Here is a 27,678-nt window from a genome sequence, read left to right as displayed (position 1 = left end):
GGGATTCAGTGGAGGGTGGATTTGGAAGGGGGAACATTGAGTGGTGGGTGAGAATTATCATGGTTTATTGTCTCTATTTATGAAATCTGTCAATAATTTTTTTTTAATCTGATAGGGGGCTGGAGGGATGGTTTAGCAGTTAAGGCATTTGCCTGTAAAGCCAAAGGACCCAGGTTTGATTTCCCATGACCCACGTTAGCCAGATGCAGAAGGGAGCGCACGTGTCTGGAGTTCGTTTGCAGTGTCTGGAGGCCCTGGTGCACCCATTCTCTGTGTGTGTCTGTCTGTCTTTCTCTCCCTCCCTCCCTCGGTGACTTCCTCTTTCTCTGTCAAATAAATAAATAAGTAAAAATAAAATATATATATATATTTTTTAATTATTTATTTATTTATTTGAGAGCAACGGACACAGAGAGAAAGACAGAGAGAGAGAGAGCGAATGGGCGCGCCAGGGCTTCCAGCCTCTGCAAACGAACTCCAGACGCGTGCGCCCCCTTGTGCATCTGGCTAACGTGGGACCTGGGGAACCGAGCCTCGAACCGGGGTCCTTAGGCTTCACAGGCAAGCGCTTAACCGCTAAGCCATCTCTCCAGCCCTAAAATATGTATTTTAAAAAATCTGATAGGATCCTAAGAAAATGCATGTTACTCAATAAAAGTTTTCAAAGGAGTCAGACATGATGTTGCGTTCCTATAATTACAGCACTTGGAAGGCTGAAGGAGGACTACTGCAAGTTCATAGCCAGCCTGAGCTATGGAGCAAGACCCTGTCTCAACAACATTTTAAAAGAATTTTAAGGTCTTATAATCCCCCTTTTCTCATTTATAGACTGAAAGGACAATGCAATGGACTGCTTTCATCAATCCCCTGAGTTTGCAAGCACTTCGCATGCTATGATATGAAAAGCAAAGATTTCACTCGAGAAACTCGCAGATGAAGGCTGTAAGCACACAGGTAACATCTGGGAAAGAACAAGGGCCATTGGCTTGTTGGTATCCTCCTGACGCTTCCCTAGAATGGCTACAAGGGAACAATAAAGGTATACACACACAAAGAGAAAGCGGGGAACAAAAGACAGCAAATGAGGGATATGAACAGAATCCTGAAAGATGACTAACAGGAAGGGAAGTAACTGGCTCAGCCAAGGAAGAAAAGCTGCAGTCTAAGGTTACAGAGGGAAAACCACTAAAAGCAAGCCAGTTAGAACTGCACACAATGAGAAAGGACAGAGCCTGGGAGGCACCAAAAAACAATGCGGACAGAGGTGAAAGAAGCATTGGGCTGTTGAGAACAGGCTGCAAGACTATACAGATTCCTTGGGTCACCTTCTGCCCCAAAAGGTCAAACAACGAATGCCCTTTCCTCAGCTCCATGTTCTAGTTGGGCTGAGCCAATGCCGTGCTAGACTATTAAGACAGCAGGCACAATAAGGAGGCCCCACAAGAGCAGCAAGTCAAAGCCATATCAAGTGACAATGTGACCAGCCCCCCCCCCCCCCCAGCATGGCTCCCAAAGCTCCCACTAACAACCTCTGCCTGTTCTTAGCTGGTTGGCAAGAAAGCCAAGGAACACAAAGCCTGGTGACCCAAATCTACTGAGGTAAACCCAAAGCTATCAGGGAGACTAGAGCAGGAAGATCCCAAGTCTAAGGCCAGCCTGGGCAAATTAACAAGATTCTCTCAAAATTTTATTAAAAAGTAAAAAAACCAAAAGGATAAAAAGAGGCTGAGTATGAAGCACCATGATACAGTGCTATGCCTAAAACATGGCAAGAACCTAGGTTCATGCTAGGTAAGTGGGCAGGCAATGAAGACTGGCTAACCCTCTCTCTCAGGACTTCTACTCAAAGAAAGTGATCACATAACAGAAAATATTTTCAGATATCTAGGGAGTCCCCCAAATTATGTGGGTTTCCATATCCCTCCTGGCCACATAGAAGTGCCCAGGGCACAGAATCTGCCAATTCTCTCGATGTGAAAGAGCCACACCGATGACTGCAGATGCTTGAGCACAGCTGCTACATCAGTTACCAAAAATAAACAAACCAAAGTAAGGACTGAAAAGGAAGTAAATGTCATACTAAACATCCTCTAAGAGCCCCAAATAAGCACAGGGGGGCTATATTTCAAAAAAAATTAAAATAAAATAAAGGCACTAAGCAAACATATACAATCTGTTGGAAAATAAAAAGAACATAAAAAAACCTCTCCCCAAAAATTGACTAAAGTGAAATATAGAAGGCCAAAAAGAAAAACATTAGCATAAAACAGAAACACAAGAAATTTCCCCAAACATGAAAAAAAACTCATGAGTCCAGGTTTCATATATATATGCTATAAAGCTCAGTACTATAAACAGAAAGAGACCCATCCCATAAAAGTTCAAAATGAAAGTGAGGACACATCACACACAAACTAAGCAGGATGATAAACTTCTCAAAAGCAGTTGTGGAGAATGGAACACAGGAAAATCTGAAATTCTTAGCCAATCCACTCATACTGTGAAATACAGAATTAAAAAAAAAAAAAAAGCAAGCAACTCTAGAGGCTGGAGTGACTTAGCAGTTAAGGCTTGCCTGTGAAGCTTAAGGACTCAGGTTCGATTCCCCAGAACCCATGTAAGCCAAATGCACATGATGGTGCATGTGTCTGGTGTACCTTTGTAGTGGCTGTAGGCCCTGGCATGCCCGTTCTCTCCCACCCCCAATAAATAAATGTGTTTGCATAAACAGATTATATAGAGAATATGCACATAAATGAGGGATTACAATAAAATGAGTCTTGGGGGGACAAGACAGAACAAAAGAAAAAGGTGGAAACAACCCCACACATATCAACAAGGTTAAAATATCTTTACTTATTTGCAGGAAGGGGGATGGGGAGGGTGAGGGAGGACACAGGCATGCCAAGGCCTCTAGCTGTTGCAAACAAACTCCAGATGCAAGCGCACTTCGTGCATCTGGCTTTATGTGGCTACTGGGGAATCAAACCCAGGTCAACAGCCTTTGCTAAGGGCATAGCCATCTCCCCAGCCCCAACTGGCGCCAATTTTCCTGGGACTTTCTCTGAAAGTCGTCCCCTCCCCAGGGAACTCCCTCAGTCTGGGTAAACAAGGTCCACACCAGAAATAACAATCTTCACTAAGAAAAAGGAAATCAATGTGATGGCTCCATCAAGAGACCTATTTTGGTTTTGATTTCCCACCTTTGATAGTTATAAGGATCAAAGCCAGGGCTGGAGAGATGGTTTAGCAGCTAAGGTGCTTGCCTACAAAGCCTATGGACCCATGTTTGATTCCCCAGAACCCATGTAAATCCAGAAGCACAAGGTGGCATATGCATCTGGAGTTTGCTTGCAGTGGCTGGAGGTCCTGGTATGCCCATTGTAGCTGCCTCACTCTCTCAAATAAATACCATAGGTTTAAAATAAGAGTGAAGCCAAGCATGGTGGTGCATGCCTTTAATCCCTGCACTCAGGAGGCAGAGGTAGGAGGATCGCTGTGAGTTCCAGGCCAACTGGAGACTACATAGTGTACTCCAGGCCAGCCTGGACCAAAGTGATCCTACCTCAAAAAAAAAAAAAGTTAAAACCATAATAAACTCATAATTAGGAAAGTGACACTGCAGAGTTGGGTGTGGTGATGCACACCTTTAATCTCAGCACATAGTGAATTCCAGGTCAGCCTGGGCTAGAGTGAGACCCTACCTCAAAAAACCAAAAAAAAAAAAAAAAAAAGAAAAGAAAAGGGACACTGACCCTCTTTGCAGCCTTCACTACTACCTGCTTCCAGTTCTTCATCCCGCTTTGTTCCCTATCAAGAAGCCAACCCCATTAATTTCTGGTTTCTTTTTCTTGTGTTTCTTGGTGTACAAATGATAATATACACATCCAATTTATTAATTTTCCCTTCAGTCTTAGTCCAAAAAACAAAACAAAACAAAAAAAAAAAAACAACCCTGCCTGCCATAGACAGTATTCTGCACTTTGCTTTTTGAATTATATTCTGGGGGCTGGAGAGATGGCTTAGCAGTTAAGCCTGCGAAGCCTAAGGACCCAGGTTCAATTCCCTCAGGCTCCATACACAGGCCAGATGCACATGGTGGTACCTGCATCTGGAGTTCGTTTGCAACAGCTGGATGCCCTGGCGCACCCATTCTCTCTTTTTCTAGTAAGTAAATAACTTTAAAAAAATATATATATATATTCTGGGACCAAGATTACCATTCCATATATTGCTTCCTCATTCTTTCTCAGTCTTTTTTTTTAACTTTAATTTTTACTTGAGATGGAAAGAAACAGAGAGAAAGAGTGAGAGCGAGCAAGCTCACACAAATAGGTGTACCAGGGCCTCTAGCCACTGTAAACAAACTCCAGATGCAGGCACCCCCTTGTGCATCTGGCTTATGTGGGACCTGGGGAATCGAGCCTTGAACTGGGGTCCTTAGGCAATCACCTATCTCCGCCTCCCAAGTGCTGGGATTAAAGGCATGCGCCATCACGCCCAGCTTTGATACTTTTTTAAAAACTTATGTTATCTGAGAGAGTGAGGCAGATAGAGAGAATGGTCTGCAGAGATGTCACAACAGTTAAGGTGCTTGCCTGCAAAGCCTAATGACCTGGGTTACCCAGTACCCACGTAAGCCAGATGCACATGGTGTATGCATCTTAAGTTTGTATGCACTGGCTAGAGGCCCTGGTGGGTCATTGTCATTCATTCTCTCTCTCACACTGCAAATAAATATTTTTAAAAATGGGTCAAAAGGGCTGGAGAGATGGCTTAGTGGTTAAGGCATTTGCCTGCAAAGCCAAAGGATCCCAATTCAACTCTCCAGGACCCACGTAAACCAGACAGATGCACAAGGGGATGCATATATCTGAAGTTTGTTTGCAGTGGCTGGAGGCCCTAGAGTGCCCATTCTCTTTCTCTCTGACCCCCTCTCTCTCTCAAATAAATAAAATATATATATATATATTTTTTAAATGGGCCAAAAGGTAGATTCAGGTTAGGGAAATGGCTCAGTAGGCAAAATGCTCATCACACAAGCATAAGAACTTGAGTTTGGATCTCCAGAATCTACATAAAATGTTGGTATTCTGGTGTGTGCCTATAATCCCAACTGAGGAAGCAGAGATGGAAGCCCTGGGGCTCACTGGCCAGCTAGTCTAACCAAATCTGTGAGCTCTAGTTTCAGCAGTTAAGGTGCCTGCCCATAAAGCCTAAGGACCATAATCTGATTCCCCAGTACCCACACCAAGTAGGATGCACAAAGTGGCACATGCCTCTGGAGTTCATTGCAGCAGCGTACCCATTCTCATACTCGCTGTCATTCATTCATTCATTCAATCACTCACTCACACTGATCCTCCTACCTCTGCCTGCCAAGTGCTGGGATTAAAGGCGTGCACCGCCACGCCCACCTTTGTCCTACTGTTTTTAAAGCCTTCTGCTATCATCCCACTGCTTTACCACCAAATCCCTAACTACCACCACAGGAACGGGTAAGGTCTTTCTACCAAAACTGCTCCCTTTCATGGGTCCATAATTTGAATACTGTTGTTCACTTCAATTTCCAAAATCATTAGAATTCCAACCACTACTATACCTACCACTTTAGTTTACATGTCACTACTGCCTTCTTTAATGCTATAACCAGGACCATTATTACACCAAAGATGCTACCATAACCTTCAAATCCACTATTCACTATTTGTTCCACCACCATAGCCTCCTATTCCACTTGAGTTTCTCCCACAGCCAAAATTACCTACATCATTTCAAAAGCTCAGACATAACCCATAAAGTTGCCATATCCACGTTTTTGTTTGTTTGTTTTTATTTTTTGACATAGGGTCTTGCCCCAGCCCAGGCTGACCTGGAATTAGTCTCAGGGTGGACTCACCTCATTTGGGACCATGAAGAAGAGAGAGAGGCAGGGCTAGTCAAGTATACTAAACATAGTATATACTTAACATATTCTAAAATTATTTTGCAAAAAAAATGCATTCTTTACTGGAGGCAGGGTCTCCATATAGCTAGGCTATACTTAACATGTGATCTTCCTGCCTTCTGAGTGTTGGAATTAGAAAACACAACACGTGTTATTGATGAAAATAAAATGTTCCAATATTTATGTAAAAAAAAATACATTTTTTAGTGTCTTCCTACTGAGAAGCATCACCATCACTAATCTAAATTCTAGATGTGTTTGCTCTTAAGTATCATCCTAGGGTCTCCATGAAAGGGCAAAAAAGTTCTGTGAACAGACATACATTTTTGTCAGGTAGAAGATAGAACTCCAAGTATGATGGCAATGTGTCAAAGGGACCAACAAAATTCCCACTGGGTAGCTGGGTCTGGTCCCAACACATGGGAGGCAGAGGAAGGAGGTAAATTCAAGGCCAACTTCAGGTACCTAGTGAGTCTGCAGGTACCCTGGGTTACTTGGGACTCTGTTTCAAGAAACCAAAAGAGGGCTGGAGAGATGGCCTAGCGGTTAAGTGCTTGCCTGTGAAGCCTAAGGACCCCGGTTCGAGGCTCGGTTCCCCAGGTCCCACGTTAGCCAGATGCACAAGGGGGCGCATGCGTCTGGAGTTTGTTGGCAGAGGCTGGAAGCCCTGGCGCGCCCATTCGCTCTCTCTCCCTCTATCTGTCTTTCTCTCTGTGTCTGTCGCTCTCAAATAAATAAATTAAAAAATTTAAAAAAAAAGAGTGGCAAAAAAAAAAAAAAAAAAAAACCAAAAGATTTCCTACTAGCCAAGTATGGGATAATTGGAACATCTATATAAGTCATAATGATAGATGAAACAAGGCTAAGGGTATAACTGGTAGAACATGTGTTTGTAGCACGCTTTGGGCTCAAGGTCCAATCTTTCACACCAGAAAAGATTACAACCTCCACTTCTCCCAGCCCAACAAACCCACCATGGACAGCCATGATTGATTTCACACAAAAACTGAGAGAAGGGAAAATGTGATATCAAAGAGCTCCAAAGTTCCTGGCCACAAAACAGTTATTTAAATCACCAAGGAGCTTTACAGTGATGAAGCCTGGCAGATGCTACCTACTCAACTCATAAAAGTGAACTATCTGCTAGGTATGACAGCATACACCTACAATGTCATCCTCAGAAGGCTGAGGCTACACAGACAGCTCCAAGGTTAGCCTCGGCTACACAGACCTCTGTCTCACAAGAAGAAAAAATAAGAGGTAAGCTGGGCATGGTGGTATATGCCTTTGATAGGAGGATTGCCCTTAGTTTGAGGCTACCTGAGACTACATAGTGAATTCCAGATCAACCTGGGCTAGAGCAAGACTCTACCTCAAAAACCCAGACAGACAGACAAAACAAGTGAGCATCATTAAAATAGGACAAATTGAATTAACCTGACAAAATGCACTAAGAACCCAGCACCACTTCGCTCACAGACCTGATAAAATATAAAGAAGTAACTGTAAGAAATCACAAATTGAGAAACATTCTACAAAATAACTGGTCTATAGTCTCAGCATTCAGGAGGCTGAAACAGGATCATTTGGACTACAGAATAAATTCCAGGTCAGTCGGGGCAGGAGTGAGACCCTATGTGGTAGTACAAATGGAGACTATTTCCCATATAACCTCCTATGTTTTAAATACGCAATCCCCAGCTGGCGGCAATTTGGGGGAGGAGGGTGGAGCTTTGCTGGAGGAAGTGTGTTGCTAGGGGCAGGCTAACGGGTTTTATCACCCAGTTCTCCTTGCCAGTAGTAGCTCAACTCATTCCTGCTGCTTTCTGTCAGCTACAGTGGCAAGACATGATGCCTAGCCTATGCTTGTGCCATGCTTTGGTCTACCATCATAAAACTTCCCCTCAAGACTGTAAACTGAAATAAACCCTTCCTCTCATTAGCTGCTGATGGCCGAGTGTTTTGTCCTAGCAATGAGAAGGTAACTATAAAACTCTATCTTTAAAAAAGAAAAAGTCTTTAATCTTTAAAAGAGCCAAAGTCAAGAAAGATAAAACAGGGGCTGGAGAGATGGCTTAGTAGTTAAGCGCTTACCTGTGAAGCCTAAGGACCCTGGTTTGAGGCTCAATTCCCCAGGACCCACGTTAGCCAGATGCACAAGGGGGCGCATGCATCTGGAGTTCGTTTGCAGTGGCTGGAGGCCCTGGCATGACCCCCACCCTCTCTGTTGCTCTCAAATAAAGAAAGAAAGAAAGATAAGACAAATGGCCTAAAGGAGATCAAAGACATAAAACTACAGGCAACAATTATGAAAATGTTTATAAAGTTATAATGTAATTTTCTAAATTTAATGGCTATATTGTGGACATGTTGTATACATATATTGTCAGCTTTCAGTTAACACCATGAAAGACCTAAGATGGGCTACTTTTAGAAAAGAGGGGTTTCAGCTATAGCACTCCTAGGCATATATCCAAAGGACTCATCTCATTTCCTTAGAAGTATGTGCTCAACCATGTTTATTCCTGCTCAATTTATAATAGCTGGGAAATGGAACCAGCCTAGATGTCCCTCAACTGATGAGTGGATAATGAAGATGTGGCACATTTATACAATGGAGTTCTACTCAGCAGTAAAGAAAAATGAAGTTATGAAATTTGCAGAAAAATGGATGGACCTGAAAAGGATTATACTAAGTGAGGTAACCCAGGCCCAGAAAGCCAAGCGCCACATGTTCTCTCTCATATGTGGATCCTAGCTACAGATGATTGGGCTTCTGCGTGAGAATGAAAATACTTAGTAGCAGAGGCCAGTAAGTTAAAAAGGAGACATAAAGGGTAGAGAAAGGAAGGGAGGAGGATACTTAATAGGTTGATATTGTATATATGTAATTACAATGATTGTAATGGGGAGGTAATATGATGGAGAATGGACTTTCAAATGGGAAAGTGTGGGGGTGGGGAGGGAGGGAATTACCATGGGATATATTTTATAATCATGGAAAATGTTAATAAAAAATTTTAATTTAACAAAGTAAAAATAAAAATAAAAATAAATTTTTTAAAAAAGCCTGATAAAGTGACTTTTAGACCTCAGAAAACCAAAGCAAAACAAAGACTTGATATACCAAATATTAACAGGAACAACTAAATAAAAATATACAAATTTATATAGTAGCTTTATCTGAAATAGCTCCAAATTGGGAATATCTCAAATGTTCTTCAATGGAAGAATGGATAAATGAACTATGGCATGCTCAAGAATGGAATTACCAGATCAGCAATAAAAATGAGCAGCATTACTATATACAATTTAGACCAGACATAAAGCTATTATGCTAAGCGAAAAACGTTAATGTCAATAGGTAACAGATGGTAATAATTATATAAAATTCTTTTTAAAAAATATACTTATTACTTAATTTTATTTATTTACAAGCAGAGAGAGAAGAGAGACACAGAGAGAACAGGCATGCCAGGGCTTCCAGCCACTGCAAATGAACTCCAGACTCATGTGCCCCTTGTGCATTTGCTTTATATGGGTCCTGGGGAATTGAACCTGGTCCTTTGGCTTTGCAGGCAAATGCCTTAACCGCTAAGCCATCTATCCAGCCCATAACATTCTTTTAAAATTTTTTTATATTTATTTTTATTTATTTAAGAGAGCAAGACAGACAGAAAGAATGGGCACGCCAGGCCTTCTAGGCACTGCAAATGAACTCCAGATCTATAAGCCACTTTGTTCAGCTGGCTTACGTGAGTACTGAGGAATCAAACCTGAGTCCTTAGGCTTCACAGGCAAGCACATTAATGGCTAAGCCATCTCTCCAGCCCTTATATAACATTCTGAAAATGACAAAATTATACTAAATGTGATTGAATTCAGGCTATCAGTGGTTACTAGAGATTGGGATTGGAGGAAAAAAACCACAAAGGCATTTCACCAAGATGATAAAACAGATTTATATCCTGATCCAGGCAATATTTAAACCAATGAATACACATGATTGAAGTTTCACCAAGCTGGGCATGGCGGCACACACCTTTAATCCTAACACTTGGGAAGAGAAGCAGAGGTAGGAGGAGGATCACTGTGAGTTCGAGGCCACCCTGAGACTACATAGTGAAGACCAGGTTTGTCTGGGCTACAGTGAGACCCTACCTGGGAAAACCAGAAAAGCCATAACCATATATGGCTTCCTCCAATGTGAAAATGTGAAGTAAGTCACAGAGTTTAGTCCATGGATTGCATCAGTGTCAACTCCCTAGTTTTATAACTTCACTACAGTTCAGTAAGTAGTAGTAGTTACAGGAGAAGCGGAGTGCAAGTTAAAGGAACTAAACAATAGTCTTTCAATACTTAGTCAACCTAAAATTATTCCTCAATAATAAAACACAACAGAGCTGGGCTAAATGATGCATGCCTGTAATCCCAGAGGCAGAGGCTACATACTGACTTCTAGGTCAGTCAGGAATAAACTATGGGGGGAGGGGGGACCTTATTATTCATCACCCCCCATACACATATACTTCAAACAACCCAAAATAAGAAAGCATGAAATTAAGTTTTCAAGAGAGTACACATCACACAATATTCAACAGTGATCACCAAGGGAGAACAAATCAATAGTTGCATGGTGATGAGAGTAAATAAATAAATAAATAAAAATAGACTGCAAAAAAGCACAAGGAAATATTGGGGGGTGATGGAAATGCATCCTGACTTGCCTGAAGTGGCCATTACATGGGAGAAAGGTAAAAAGACGCTTGCTGTCACCTGATGTTTACCATACTATTAGACATTTAGGAATACAAACATAGGTAGCGCCTCAAAAAAGGTCTCGATAGATAACTCTAGTTGGTCTAGACTAGCTTCAAACTTCCAGTGAGCTTCTTCCTTTAGTTTCTAGAGTGCATATGCCAACATGCCAATTTCATCAATTTTGTTTGTTTGTTTGTTTTCAAGGTAGGGTCTTACTCTAGCCCAGACTGACCTGGAATTCACTAAGTAGTCTCAGGCTGGCTTCAAACTCACAGTGATCCTCCTACATGAGAGAAGAAGGCATATGTTTGGCTGGCTCCTGATTATGATGTTTTGGATGTTGCCAACAAAACTGGGATCATCTAACCTGGATCTGGCTGGTTAATTCTAAATGCTGGGTTTTTTTGTTTGTTTTTTGTTTTTTTACACTAAAAAATGGAAGGAAAGCCAAGTGTGGTAGCACACACCTTTAGTCCCAGCACTTGGGAGGCAGAGGTAGGAGGATCATTTAATAATTTTACCCAAATGTTTATTCTTTTAAAATATAGTATACTTTCATAATACTTTAAATTTTGTTTCAGGGCATATTTAACAATGGACATATAATGGAATATATTCTAACTTATATTAGTAGCTACATGTTATAAAACATAAACAGAGACTGACGATGTAAGCTCAAATTTTATTGTTATTGCCTAATATTAGGGAGTAATTTTTCTAAAATGTGAGTCCCACTGCTACAAGCTCTACAAAGCAATGCAGTGACATTATATTATCAGAATTGACAGCAATTTATTATTTGTATGTTTTTTTTTCAAAAATCAGTTTTTTTGTGGGGGGGAGCTTTTCAACTTTTTTTTTAGGGTTTTTTCTTTTTTAGAAAACAAATGCAGTAGTTTAACAATTCATTTAATGACAAATGACAATCACAAAATTTCCCTGCAGTTACTATAGTCTTCAGACAAGAGAGCAGACTGCCAAAGATCATTTGTAAATGATCACAGTAGCTGCATTGTCACTTCTTTCAAGGTCAGTAAGAGATAACCCAGAATTTTAGCCAACACAGGATCACACAGAGTGACCTATAAGCAGTCAGACCAGATTTATCACCAATATTTATAAATCCAGATCTAGAGAAAGAAAAGACCTAGGTCTGGGGACAACGTGCATGGTCAAAATATTTTTTAAAAGTTCACCCACACAAAGCCAAACAGGCCTTCGACTGCAGCCATACACACTCACACACATAAACACATAGTTTAAGAAAATAAATAAAACTTAAATATAAATCCAGGTTAACAGCAAAAGGGAGAAAAACTGCCACCGTAAACATCATTATGACAGTTGGATTGGCTGTTAACAATCCCCAGATAGATTTCCAAATAATGACATTGCTAAGAAAAGCAAAATTTTACTAAAAACAAAAAGATTTGGGCTAGAGAAATGGCTCAGCAGTTAGGGCACTACCCTGCAAAGCCTAACCACCAGGATTCAATTCCCTGGAGCCCACGTAAGGTAAATGAACAGTGGCGCTGGCATGTAGTTTGTCTGCAGAGGCTAGAGGCCCTGCTGTGCCATTCTCAATCCCTTTCTCTCACTCTCAAACAAACAAATAAATGTTTAAAAGTAGAAAGATTCAAGATGATGAAGCTATTTCTTTAAAAGCTCAACAGAGGGCTGGAGAGATGGCTTAGCGGTTAAGCGCTTGCCTGTGAAGCCTAAGGACCCCGGTTCGAGGCTCGGTTCCCCAGGTCCCACGTTAGCCAGATGCACAAGGGGGCGCACGTGTCTGGAGTTCGTTTGCAGAGGCTGGAAGCCCTGGCGCGCCCATTCTCTCTCTCTCTCCCTCGATCTGTCCTTCTCTCTGTATCTGTCACTCTCAAAAAAAAAAAAAAAAAAAAAAAAAAAAGTTCAACAGAGGCTGGTCGTGGTGGTGAACACCTTTTAATCCCAGCACTCCCAGGGAGGCAGAGGTAGAAGGATCACTGAGAGTTTAAGGCCATGCTGGGACTGCAGAGTCAACTCCAGGTCTGCCTGGGCTAGAGAGAGAGAGCCCCTACCTAGAAAAACCAAAAATAAATAAATAAAATAAAAACAAATTAAAGTATGGTGCTTACATATCTGCACATTCTACACTGAGAGGGTCACTGTAATAAGTTTCAAGGGAGAAGTACAAGCAGGCAGCATCAACATTTACTCCAGCAGTTGCACTCAAGTCACAGCATACATAAGTTGCACTAAAATGCCATCTAAAATGTCAAATAAATCTAAACTAAAATCATACAAACTTTTGAAAACCTCAGAACTGAAGCTGGCTGTGGTTGCACACACCTTTAACCTCAACAGTTGGGAGGATTGCCGTGAGTTCAAAGCCACTCTTAGACTATACAGTGAAATTTCCAGGTCAGCCTGGGCTAAAGTGAGACCTGACCTTGAAAAAAACCAAAAACCTCAGAACTATATATTTATACATTTAAAAGGATAAATCTTACTAACTATAACATAAAACCTGAGGGGGAGGGCTGGAGAGATAGCTCAGTGGTTAAGGCACTTGCCAGCAAAGCCTAACTACTTAGGTTTGATTCCCTAGTACCCACATAAAGCCAGATGTACAAAGTGGCACATGCAACTGAAGTTCGTTTGCAGCCACTAGCCCTTTCTCTCTTCTTTCTCTCATCTCTCTTCCTGCTTGAAAACAAACAAATATTTAAAAATTAAAATTAAAAATTAAGGGGGAAGAAAGACAATACTCAAGCTATAGAATAACAGAAATTATGATATACTGCTAAGAGTATAAACTCGTTGTCACTTTAAAAACCAACTGGACTACCTAGCAGTGACAACTGAGTATAAATGCCAATATTTGGTACCATTCCCAGCAATACACACATCCTAGAAAAACAAATGTACATCTACATCAACGGTTTGCCAAAGCAAGAACTAGAAACCACCAGGAATAAATGTAGAACCAGCCAGCCATGAAAACACACTAGTAGCCTACACTAAAAGGATACTGTATCTCAAATGTACCAACACAGATTCAAAGTCAAAATGATAAGCAAAAGCCGCAAGTCAGGAAAAAAAAATTAATAAACGCATTATCATTCTATTCACATAACTGTTTTTTAAGACATATGAACAACATTTTAAAACTTTAATTATACACACATATAGGTAAAACTATAAATAAAATAAAGGGAACTGTTAATGTGAAAATCTGAGGGCTGAAGTTAAGTCACTTGCCTGCAAAGTCAAAGGACCCAGATTTGACTCCCCAGGACCCACATAAGCACAAGGTGGCACATGCATCTGGAGTTCATTTCTAGTGGCTAGAGCTCTGGCACAACCACACCCTTCCTTTCTCAAATAAATAAACTTTTCTTAAAGTGCAAGTGCCACTGTTCTTAAGAAAGAAAAGAAAGTCTGAAGGCTAAGGAGGTAGCTCAGTTGGAAGAGTGCTTATCTAGACTGCATAAAGCCCTAGATTTGATTCCCAGCACCACATAAACCAGGTATGGTGGTACACACTTGTAATCCCAGCACGCAGAAGGCTTAGGCTAAACACGAGAAGTTTGAGATTATCCTCAGGTACTTACTTTGTGAGTTCAAGGTCAGGCTAGGTTGCATGAGACTTTGCCTCAATAAACATCAAAGGCCAGGCACAGTAGTGCATGCCTTTAATCCCTGCATATGGGAGGCAGAGGAAGGTGAATCGCCTTGAATTCAAAGCCACCCTGAATTCACTATATACTTTCAAGCTGGCCTCAAACTTAACAGTGATCTCGATCTCCCTACCTCTACCTCCTGAGTGCTGGGGATAAAGGCATGTGCCACCACAACTGACTATTTTGCCATTCCTTTTATTTTATTTACTTTTTTTTTTTTTTTGGGAGAGACAGAAAGGGGTGGGGGGGGGAGAACAGGCATGCCAGGGCCTTTCAGCTGCTGTGAATGAATTCCAGACGTGTGTGCCCCCTTGCGTAGCATTGCACACTTAGGTTTGGCTACGTGAGATCTGCAGATTTGAACAGGCATTCTTAGGCTTCTCAGACAAACACCTTAACTGCTAAGCAATCTCTCTGGCCCTATTTTGCCATTATTAAATAAGTTTTATTTTAGGGTTAACTTTAGACACTTTTGGTATTTTTTCATTTATAGGACCTTTTTTCTTCTTTCTCTCTTGGGGACAAGGTCTCACTCTGACCCACGCTGAACTGGAACATTGCAGCCCAGAATTGCAACACAGACTACTACATCTAGCAAAGCTATATATTATAACTGAAGGGGAAACAAGAACTTTTCATGATTAAAAACAGACTTAAAAAATACATTAGCACTAAGTCAGCTCTACAAAAAATACTTGATGACTTCCTCAGTCTGAAGAGAAGGAAGTGCACATATATGAAACCACAGGAAGGAATAAACCATGCTAAAATAATGGTTAGTGCAAGAGAGAAAGAAAAGCAGAAAGTGCTACAAGCTTACAAAGAATGACAGGAAGGAAGATGCACTGAATCTCAACAGTCTCAATGCCCCAACCCAAAGACACACACTTGCAGACTAGATTAAAAAGCAGGATCTTTCTGTCTGTTGTCTCCAAGGAACTCACCTCTGCATGAAAGACAGACACTACCTTAGAGTGAAAGCTGCTATCCTGCTCTCTGACAGGACAGACTTCAAATCAACATTCGTTAGAACAGGCCGGCAGTCACTTTACACAGTTGATGCACACAATTTAACAAAAGGACATCACAGTCCTAAACATATATGCACCAAGCACGGGTGTACCCAATTTCATTAAACAAAAACTACTGGATGTACAGTCACAGATAACCCCAAGCACAATTGTGGTAGGTGACTTCAATCCCACACTCTCACCAATTGACAGACCACAGCAAAAAATAAACAGAGAAGCAACTACGTTAAATGACCTCACAAGAATAAAGGGACCTAATACAGAATATTCATCCAAATGCTGCAGAATACACACTCTTTTCAGGAGCACATGGAAACTTCTCTAAAACAGACCATATATTAGGGACACGAAGCAAATCTTAAATACTGGAAAATTGAAGTAATTCATTGTACCCTATGTGATCAAAATGGATTAAACTACATATCAACAATGAAAGACTATAGAACATATACAAACTATTGAAATTAAACAGAACACTACTGAATGCTAAATGGATCATTCAAATCAAGAAGGAAATAAAAAATTTCCTCAAATTAGCCGGGAATGGTGGGGCACACCTTTAATTCCAGCACTTGGGAGGCAGAGGTAGGAGGATCACTGAGTTCGAGACCAGCCTGAGATTACATAGTGAAATCCAGGTCAGCTCGGGCTAGACTGAGACCCTACCTTGAAAAGTCAAAATAATAAAAAGAAACTAGAGCAGGGCACGGTGGTGCACACCTCTGATCCCTGCACTAGGGAAGCTGAGGTAGGACTGTTGTGAGGGCAGCCTGAAAACTACGTAGTGAATTTCAGGTCAGTCTACATTAAAAAAAAAAAAAGGAAGGAAAGAAATCATAAAAGTCATAAGTATTAAACAACTTAATGCTACACCTTAAGGCCTTGGACAAAGAACAATAACCCAAATAAAAAATCAGTAGACAAAAAGAAATAATAAAGACCAAGGAAAAAATTATATAAATAGAAAACAAAACACGATACAAAGAGTCAGTGAGAGCTAGAGGAATGGCTTAATGGTTAAGGTGCTTGTCTGCAAAGTCAATGGATTCAGGTTTGATTCCCCAGGACCCACATAAGCCAGATACACAAGGTGACACATGTGTCTGGAGTTTGTTTGCAGCAGCTGGAGTCCCTAAGCATGCCCATTCTCTCTCTCTCTCTGCCTCTTTCTCTCCGTCAAATAAATAAATTATTTTTTAAAAAAAGAATCAATGAGTCCAGACATGGTGGTACAAGCCTTTAATGCCAGCACTGGGGAGGCAAAGGAAGGACTGCTGTGAATTCAAGGACACCCTGAGACTAAATAGTGAATTCCAGGTCACCCTGGGCTACAGCGACCCCCTACCTTGAAAAACAAATAAACAATCAAAAAGAATTAACGAAATAAACAGTTGGTTGTTTGAAAGAATAAAAAATACTGATAAACCCTTAGTGAAACTTACCAAAAGAAAGAAAAGAGACCCAAATCAATACATTTAGAGGGCTAGAGAGATGGCATAATGGTTAAGGTGCTTGCCTGAATAGCCTAGGGACCTAGGTTTGGCTCCCTAGCCTCCATGTAAGCCAAATGCACACGGTGGCACATGTGTTTGCAGTTCATCTGCAATGGCTAAATCAGGGACACATTCTCATTCACATCTGCTTCAAAATAAATAACGAATGAAACAACCATGGAATAAACCTAAGCAAAGAAGTAAAGGATCTCTACAATGAAAACTTTAAACCACTCAAAGAGAAAAACTGAAGACACTAGGAAATAAAAAGTCATCCCCTGCTCATGGACTGGAAAAAAACCAATATTGTAAAAATATCCATCTTACCAAAAGTAATCTACAGGTTTAAGATAATTCCCATCAAAATTCTAAAGGCATTCTTTACTAAGATACAAAAAAAATCCTAAAATTCATTTGGAAGCCCAAAAAACTTCCAATAGCCAAGACAATTCTGAGCAACAAAAACAAGGCTGGCACTATCACCATACCTGATTTAAAAATACATAACACCTATGTAGACCAGCTGACAGAAAGCTGGAAGAAGCCATTCTACATGTAGTTCAATGAAAGAAAGAGATACCATCAGTGAAGATACTCAACAGTGGACACTGCAAGCCTTATAATTGGCCAGCCAGGCCAAATGAGCCAATAGATGCAATAGTGGCACGTCTATCATGCCCTCCAACTGCCCTCCAATTGGACTGGAGGCCCGCTCCATGGTAGGGAATACATCCCTGATACTGAAAACTTAAAACAGGGGTAGTCATGAGCCCCAGGGGTGTAACATCTACTGATGTCTGGATAAATGTATATACTATGTTTATCAAACTGCCCACTAAATACTTCTCTTAATATTCATACCCTTGGGAGGGAATTACCATGGGATTTTTTTTATAATCATGGAAAATGCTAATAAAAATTTTAAAAAAATATTCATACCCTTATATTAATGCTACTCTCACTTTGGGTAGAAAATCTTCTCTTTACAGATGGCAGTGACCTTGGGACAACTCAGAAGGTATCATAGTGCTGGAAAGAAGTGACTGGAGTACTGAGTAACATCTCGATCACACCTTCCAAGGCTCAAGGTCTAATGCCGAAGAGGTGGCGGAAAGACTGTAAGAGCCAAAGGAAGGGTAGGACTCCTTACAACGTGCTCCCTCCAGACACAAAATGGCCTGGATATACATGACCTCATAGTGCCTGACACTACCTATTCAAGACCATCATAAGAGGAGGAAAATATCATGACATCAAAATAAGAGACTGATTGAAAGGGGAGGGGATATGATGGAGAATGGAATTTCAAAGGGGAAAGTAGTGGGGAGGGAGGGTATTACCATGGGATATTTTTTATAATCATGGAAAATTTTAATAAAAATTGAGAAAAAAAATAAAAAGAGACTGATTGAGAGGGGGAGAAGATATGTAGAATGGAGTTTCAAAGGGAGAAGTGGGAGTGGGGAGGGCATTACCATGGAATGTTTCTTATAATCATGGAAGTTGTTAATAAAAATAATTTGAAGGAAAAAAAAATAAAATACATAACACCTGAGACAACATAGTAAACTCCAGGTCAGCATGGGCTAGATAGAGTGAGACCCTACCTCAAAAAACCAAAAATAAGTAAATAAAAGTAAAATAAGATATATTAGAGTCATAGTAACAAAAACAGCATGGTACCGACACAAAAATAGACATGTAGGGCTGGGGAAATGGCTTAGCAGTTAAGGTGTTTGCCTGTGAAGCCTTAGGACTCCAATTCAATTCCCCAGGACCCAAGTAAGACAAATGCACAAGGGGGTGCCTGCATCTGGAGTTCATTTGCAATGGCTGGAGGCCCTGGCATGCCCATTCTCTCTTTCTCTCTGCCTCTTCTCTGACTCCCTCTCTCAAGTAAATAAATAAAATATTTTAAAAATACAGACATGTAGATTGATGGAACAGAATAGAGGACCCATATATAAATCCAGGCAACTACAGCCATTTGATTTTAGACAAACATGCCAAAAATATTTACTGGAGAAAAGACAGCCTCTTTAACAAATGGTGCCAGAAAAACTGGTCATCTATATGTAGTCGAATGAAAATAGATCATTATCTTTCTTTTGTTTTAAAGTTTAAAAAATATTTTTATTTTTTTATTTGAGAGAGGGAAAGGGGCAGAGTGAAGGGGGGGGAGAGGGAGGGAGGGAGGGAGCTAGAGAGAGAGAGAGAGAGAGAGAGAGAGAGAGAGAGAGAGAGAGAGAGGGGGGGGGGAGGGAGGGAGAGAATGGGCACTCCATGGCTTCCAGCCACTGCAAACAAACTCCAGATGCAGGCGCCACCTTGTTCATCTAGCTTATGTGGGTACGAGGGAATTGAAGAAAATGGGCTACAAAACTGAATAGAGTTCTCAAAGAAATACAACCAACCAATAAAGTCTAAAAACAGGGGCCAGAGAGATGGCTTAGCAGTTAAGGTGTTTGCCTACAAAGCCAAAGGAACCCGGATGGACTCTCCAGGACAAATGTAAGCCAGATGCACAAAGTGGCACATGCATCTACAGTTCACTTGCAGCAGCTAGAGGCCCTGATGCAACCATTCTCTGTCTCTCTCTCTCTGCTTGAAAACAAATAAAAAGATTAGGCAAAAATAACTAAAACCATGTTCTACATCCTTAGCTATCAGGGAAATGCAAATTAAAACCAGGGATTCCTTTTCACTCCTGTCAGAATGGCTATCATCAAGAAATCCAATCAGCCAGGCATGGTGGCACATTCCTTTACTCTCAGCACTCAGGAGGCAGAGGTAGGAGGATTACTGTGAGTTCGAGGCCACCCTGAGACTACATAGTGAATTCCAGGTCAGAGTGAGACCCTACCTCGGGGAGAAAAAAAAAAAAAAAAAAAATCAAATGAAAGTCAGGCGTGGTGGTGCGCGCCTTTAATCCCAGCACTTGGGAGGCAGAAGTAAGAGAATCACCATGAGTTTGAGGCCACCATGAGACTACATAATGAATTCTAGGTCATCCTAGACCAGAATGAAACACCACCTTGGAAAATTTAAAAAAAAAAAAAATCAAATGAATAAATGCTGGTGAGGTTGTGGGAACCCTTCTCTAATGCTGGTGGCAATGTAAACTGATAATGACCATTGTGGCAATCAAGGTGGAGGTTCCTGAAACACCTAAAAATAGATTCACCATATGACTCAGCTATATCGCTCCTTGGCAAATACGCTAAGGATTCTACTCATTACTACACCAGTATTTGCTCATCATGTTTACTGCTGCTCTATTCACAATAGCTTGGTAATGGAATCATCCTAGATGTTCTTCAACAGATAACACAGGCGCAAGTACGTTTACACAATGGAATTTTATTCAGTTGTAAAGAAAAATTATGAAATTTTCAGAGAAATTGATGGATCTGCAAAAGATACTAATGAGGTATCTCAAGCTCAGAAAGTCAAAAGCCACATGATCTCTTTCATATATGGATCTTAGCTTCAAATGCAAAATATAATCTAAAAATAAAAACAAAACATATACCATGCCCAGGAGGTCCTGCAAATATGTCCAACCAAAAAGAACAGTATCATAAAGATACTACAAACAATCAAGGGAAAATAATATAACTTTTCACCCCAGAACTGGACAAGTACAGATACAAAAATCTTAAGTAAATTATTTATAATCTAACACAGTAATTATGAAGGGTTAAGGAACCACTGGTCTTAGACCACTGATCTCAGTGGACCATAAAACTTTCCAGGACCAAAGCCTGCGAAAAAGCAAGCTCTCAGAGATCCAGAGCTATCAAGCCACTTGGACAGGAGACTAGTAAGGAAAAGAAAAGCCCTTACCTTCACCCCATTCTTCTGTCCCCACGACCACCCCCATCCCTAGCCCTGTACATCTCTACTCCCACGTTCAAGCACAGCAGCTTGATCTAGTGTGGGCCTGCTGCCAGCCCGGAACAGATTCCCCAGTGCCCACATAAAGCCAGACACGCAACGTGACACAAGCTAGAGCTCATCTGCAGCATGCAGCAGGTCCTGGCACACCCATGCACACACCATCTTTTTCTCTCAAATAATTTTTTATTATTTTTTTTAATTTTTATTTATTTACTTGAGAGATATACAGAAATAGGCAGGTAGAGAGAGAGAGAGACAGAGAGAGAGAATGGGTATGCCAGGGCCTCCAGCCACTGTAAACAAAGATGCATGCGCCCCCTTGTGCATCTGGCTTGTGGGTGCTGGAGAGTCGAACCTGGGTCCTTTGGCTATGCAGGCAAGTGCCTTAACCACTAAGCCATCTCTCCAGCCCTCAAATGAATTTTAAAAAGATTCTCTTCCTCCCACTCCTCTCTCCTTCTACTTTCTGTCATGGGATTCCACAGAAGAAAACAGACTAAGACACTTAGGATATTACAATAATCCCATTCAAGCCTCAAATCTTCTGGTCTTCATCCATGGTCACAGTTTCACAGTGAGTTAAGTGAATCAATAGCTTAAAGATAAAATTCCCTTAATTTACATAGGCCAGACAAGAATGAAACAAGTGTGGGTAAAACCACCAAACATTAATTTTGTTCATACTAATTCTGAGATGTTACTATATATTCAAAAGGATATTCATAGTAACTATACAAGTATAATGACCAGGGAGAAATATTCAAGGTGGTAATATGACATTAAGTCTTGAATGACAGAGAACCAGATGGAGAAGCAAAGGAGGAAAGTTAACACAGCAAATGGAGACATCTAAGTACTAGAGCTGGAAACACTACGCCAAGCCAAGTAGATTCATCACCTGAACTCTAGACAGGCCCGGAACCTAAACCAGGACTGTGACAAACAAGGATGAGGGATGGAGTTTAGAAAATGGAGGGTTAGTAACAGTCTGCATTAGGAGGAGATACATACCCTTATTTTAGGCACTGTTCATTCAAGAACAGCCTCTTCCCCACTTCTACAAGTGAAATACAAAAACAATGCACTAAAGTTCCCATCAGTATCTATCAGCCTGACCTCTAAGTATTCACCTCAACCAAGGATCACTGACATTTGAAGAAGATTGTAATATAAAAGAAACGACAAAAGAATCAGAAAAAGCACAGATAAAATTTTTCTAAAATAAAGTTCTAAACCGGGCATGGTGGCACACACCTTTAATCCCAGCACTCAGGAGGCAGAGGTAGGAGGATTGCTGTGAGTTCGAGGCCACCCTGAGACTACATAGTTAATTCCAGGTCAGCCTGGGCTAGTGTGAGACCCTACCTGGGAAAAAAAAAAAAGAGAAAAGAAAGTAAAGTAAACTAATTTCACAGAGCTGGAAGTCCCTAGCCCCAACTGCAAAGGAGTAAAGAAATATTCCTACAAATGTATACAATCACAGAAAATATCCTAAATGTTTTCTGGGAGAACAATAGGCAAGGGGGAGGGGAGAATACACAATAAGGAATCAATATGACATTTTACAAAAGCAGCAATGACCATAAATGACTTTTTGAGATTAAAAGAAATATAGCCAGGCTGGAAAGATGGCTTGGCGGTTAAGGCACTTGCCTGCAAAGCCCAAAGGACCCAGGTGTGATTCCCCAAGACCTATGTAAGCCAGATGCACAAGATGGCACATGCATCTGGAATTTCACCCCAGCACTTGGGAGGCAGAGGCAGGAGAATCATAGTGAGTTTAAGGTCAACCTGAGACTACACAGTGAATTCCAGGTCAGTCTGGGCTAGTCCAAGACCTTACCTCAAAGAAACAAATAAAATAAAATGAATAAAATAAACAGCCCAAAGTCACAAAACCTGAAGAAAAAAAAAGCCCTCTTTATTCTAACTTGGCATAATGAAAAGAACTCAAACTCAAAGATAGGGACCTGGACTCCGACCCCAACTCAACAATTCTGTACTGTCACACTGGTAAATCACTTAATCTGCCAGAAGCTCCAATTCTATCTGTAAAATGAAAATAGACTGGGTAATTTAACATTCCCTCCTTCACTAAAATTCTAGGATTTCAAGAGTTAAAGACTTTATCTAGGCATGGTAGTACATGCCTTTAATCCCTGCACTCAGGAGGCAGAGATAGGAGAAGTGTCTTGAGTTCAAAGCCAGCCTGGGACTACACAGTGAGTGGCAAGTCAGCCTGGGTTAGAGTGAGACCTTACCTCAAAAAAAACCAACCAAGGGCTGGAGGGATGGCTTAGCGGTTAAGGCATTTGCCTGCAAAGCCAAAGGACCCAGGTTCAATTCCCCAGGACCCATGTAACTCAGATGAACAAGGGGGCGCAAGCATCTGAAGTTTGTTTACAGTGGCTGGAATCCCTGGCACACCCATTCTCTCTCTCCTTTCTCTGTCAAATAAGTATTTTAAAATGTTAAAAAAGCTTTTTTTTTTTTTTTTTTTTAAAGTTTTTCAAGGTAGGGTCTCTCACTAGCTGAGGCTGACCTGGAATTCACTATGTAGTCTCAGGGTGGCCTCGAACTCACAGTGATCCACCTACCTCTGCCTCTTGAGTGCTAGGATTAAAGGCGTGCGCCACCACGCCCAGCAAAAAACATTTTTTAAAAATTTTTTTGTCTGTTTTTATTTATTAGAGAGAGACAGAGAGAGAGAGAGAGAGAGAGAGGGAGGGAGGGAGAGAGGGAGAGAGGGAGAGAAGAGAGAGAATGGGCACGCCAAGGTCACCAGCCACTGCAAAGGAACTCCAGAAGCATGCAGCCCCTTGTGCATCTGGCTAATGAGGGTCCTGGGGAATCAAGTCTTGAACAGGGGTCCTTAGGCTTCACAGACAAGTGCTTAACTGCTAAGCCATCTCTCAAGCCCTCTCCCCTTTTTTTGAGGTAGGGTTTCACTCTAGCTCAGGCTGACCTTGAATTCATGGTGCTCCTCCTACCTCTACCTCCCAAGTGCTAGAATTAAAGGCATGTGCCATCATGCCCAGCCAAGACTGTTTATTTTTATTTTTATTGAGGCAGACAGACAGAAAGAACGATAGAGGAAGAGAGTGAGAATGCATGGGTATGCCAGGGCCTCTTGCCACTACAAACAAACTCCAAATACATGCACTACTTTGTGCATCTGGATTTTCATGGGTAGTTGGCAAGTGAACATGGGCCATCAAGCTTTGCAAGCAAGTGCCTTTAAGTGCTAAACCATCTCCCTAGACCCATTTAAAGGTTTTGTTTTGTGTTAGGGGCGAGGGGGTTTCTAGTTGTTTTTGTTAATTTTCCTTTTCTTACATTTAAACTTTTTAATGGTTGTTCTCACCTTCAGCAATGAAAAAGAGCCAGATATGACCACAGCCTGGGAAAGAAAGATTACTAAGATTCAGCAGATTCTTTCACAGATTTAAGCAGAACTGCTCCAAAGGAAGGGGGAAAAATATTCTTTTTTTTTTTTCCTGGCTTGAAAAATATTTTTATTTGTTTATTATTTACAAAGAGAGAGGGGAGAGAATGGGTGTGCCAGGTCCTGCCACTGCAAGCAAACAAACAAACAAACAAACTCCAGGTACATGTACCACTTTATGCATTTGGCTTTATGTAGACATTGGGGAATCAAACCCAGGCCATTAGGCTTTGCAAGCAAGTGCTTTTAACCACTGGGCAATCTCTCCAGACTTTTCTCTGCATTTTAAAGTTTTTATTTGTTTATTTTTATTTGATACAGAGAGGGAGGAAGAGAGAGGTGTGCCAGGTCCTCCAGCCACTGCAAACGAACTCATGTGCCACCTTGTGCATCTGGCTTATGTGGGACCTGAATACTTGAACCTGGGTCCTTAGGCTTGGCAGGTAAGTGCCTTAACTGCTAAACCATCTCTCCAGCCCTTGTTTACATTTTAAATGGTAATTCATCCCCCTAGGGAAAAATATTCTTAGAAGTAACTTGCTGAATGAGAATTAAAAAAAAAAAAAAACTCAAAATACACATAGGAGCTGAAACAGAAGCAAAATGAAATAAAGAACAATTAGCTGGGTTCAAGATTATGGCGACACCATACTTTTCTTTCAGTTAAAAGACACTACTAGACTGAACAATAAGATGTGGCCAGAGCACTCCAGCCAGTGGGGCTGGTAAGTGCAACGGTTATGAAACCTACCCAGGGTTTTTTTTTTTTTTTTTTTTGGTTTCTCCAGGTAGGGTCTCACTCTAGCGCAGGCTGACGTTGATTTCATAATGTAATCTTAGGATGGCCTCAAATTCATCACGAACCTATTTCCTCCACCTCCCGAGTGCTGGGATCAAAGGAGGACACCCACCACGCCCTGCCATACCCAAGTCTAAGGTGTTTCAGAAATAGACATTATGTGTCTGGAGGATAAAGAATGACCAAGAAAAAAAGCTAAGACAGCAGTACAGAGAAGCAGACAAGAGACATGCAGGAATGGGATATGATACAGTTTGCATTTTAAAGAGAGAACACTGTTGGGCTGGATAGATGGCAAAGAGGGTAAGGCCGTTGTCTGCAAAACCAAAGGGTCCTGGTTCGATTCTCCAGGACCTACATAAGCCAGATGTACAAGGGGGCACATGCATCTGGAATTCATTTGCAATGGCTGGAGACCCTGGCACGCCCAATCTCTCTCAAATAAATAAATTAAATATATTAAAAAAAAAAAGATTGAACACTTCTGGGTACTCGGGAGGCAGAAGTAGGAGGATCACTATGAGGCCACCCAGGGACTAAAGAGTGAATTCCAGGTCAGCCAGGGCTAGAGCAAAACCCTCTCTCAAAAAACCAAAAAAATAAAAATTGAAAAAAGAGAATACTGTATGTAACTACCAAAAATCAAAATGGACTGCTATTGCCTTTAAAATGACAGACTCTATGCTTTTATCCTATCAAAATCTGACCTTACTCTAGTCTTTCTTTCCTTCGCATTTAATGGTAAGTAACCCTGAAAATGCTGGTGTGAAGATGTACATAAAGACTGAATTTAAGTGGGATGTGGTGGCACACACCTTTAATCCAGGCAGAGGAAGGAAGATGGCTATGAGTTTGAGGCCATCCTGAGACTACAGACCAGGTCAGCCTGGGCTAAAGCAAGACCCTACCTCAAAAAAAATTGTATTTAAGTAACACTGTAAGAATGTAGTAATCATCACCTTCAGTTTCATCTTTGCTTTTCCTGTAATGGGAAAGCTTGCTGACTTTTGTTTTGTGTTTTGTGGTACTGAAGACTGAACCTAGGTCCCCACATATTCTAGGTAAGCACTCTCACCACTGAGTTGTATCTCCAGTGCAATTGCTATTTTTTTTAAATGGAAGGACCCTTAAAATGCAATCTTCTATTTTCTTTACCTAATTTTTTTTTCAAATTTTAAATGCTCTAGTATAGGGCATGGTGAAACAGGCCTATAATCCTAGCAATTAGGAAACTGAAGCAAGAGGACCATGTGTTTGAGGACAGCTAGGGATATATATAGGGAGCTCAAGGCCAGTCCGTGCTATAAAAAGAAATCTCAAAAAAAAAAAACCATTAATAATTTTCCCTCCTGCTTAAATGTAGAACTATGCCACTAATAGGGATACCTGTAATATATAGAATATTTTTTTGTTTGTTTTTTTGGGGTAGTGTTTTACTCTAGCCCAAACTGACCTGGAATTCACTATGTAGTCTCAAGGTGGCCTCGAACTCAGGGCAATCCTCCTACCTCTGCCTCCCAAGGACTGGGATTAAAGGCAAGTCCCACCAGGCCCAGCTACAATATGATTACATGCAATTACATAACACTACCTATTAATAGAAAAATGCCATTAGCAGTCAACTAAGGGTGAAGAACTTAAGATTATAAAAACTTCTGGTTGCTAAAAACTGGCTCAGTGCTAGAAATTCAAGCGTCACAAAGTGCAGTCAAATTCATTCCAGGTTCCAATGCTAGGACGTGAAGGATTAAGGCTGACTAGAAGTAAAGCTTCAGCAGAGTGGGTGTCAGCATTCACCTGTAGTCCCACTTACTCTGGAAGCTGAGGCAGACCACTTCCAGAAGTTCATGACCAGTCTAAACCACACAACAAACTGTCTAATGTACTTTTTGTGAGTGTGCTTGTATGTGCATGTACACCTGCTAGGGATCAAACCTAGAACCTTGGGTATGCAAGGTACGTATCATACCTCTAAGCTATATCCCTAATGAGATCACATCTTAAAAAAATGAAAGAGCCTGGTATGGCGATTCACTCCTGTAATCCCAGTACATATAAAGCTAAAACAGAAGGATAACCATGACTTCAAGGCCAACAGAATGAGACTATCTAAATAAAAATAACAAAGGGCTGAAGAGATGGCTCAGCAGTTAAGGTACTTGTTTGCAAAGCCTGTTAGCCTGGGCTCAAATTCCCCAGTATCCACATAAAACCAGATTTACAACATGTCATTTCTAGTCACAAGAAGCCTAGCACTCCTGTACACACTCCCTCAAACCCTCTCTCAAATAAAATATTAGAAAGGAGGAGGGCTGGAGAGATGGCACTCATCTGCAAAGTCAAAGGACCCAGGTTCGATTCCCAGGACTCACATGAGCCAAAGGCACAAGGTGGCGCATATGTTTGGAGAATGATTGAAGCGGCTGAAGGCCCTAGCATACCCATCCCACCTCCTCCCCTTTCTCTGCCTCTTTCTCAAATAAATAAATTAAAAAAAAAGAAATTGAGCATGATGGTGCATGCCTTTAATCCCATCACTCAGGAGGAGGTAGAGGTAGGAGAATCACAGAGAATTCCAGCCTTTAATCCCAGCACTTGGGAGGCAGAAGTAGGAGGATCACCATGAGTTCGAGGCCA

At 41.1% G+C, this 27,678-nt stretch overlaps 1 protein-coding gene and 1 pseudogene across 3 annotated transcripts in view; both read right to left on the bottom strand.

Annotated features, from left to right (window-relative positions):
* Window positions 1-27,678, bottom strand: part of Asxl1 (ASXL transcriptional regulator 1) — a 66,348-nt gene that overhangs the window by 21,203 nt on the left and 17,467 nt on the right. The gene's annotated exons all lie outside the window — the stretch shown is intronic.
* Window positions 11,810-11,899, bottom strand: LOC123463195 (annotated as a pseudogene).

The sequence above is a fragment of the Jaculus jaculus genome, chromosome 8, assembly GCF_020740685.1.
Source record: "Jaculus jaculus isolate mJacJac1 chromosome 8, mJacJac1.mat.Y.cur, whole genome shotgun sequence".
Taxonomy (NCBI): Eukaryota; Metazoa; Chordata; class Mammalia; order Rodentia; family Dipodidae; genus Jaculus; species Jaculus jaculus.
This window is presented reverse-complemented; position numbering and strand designations above follow the sequence as displayed.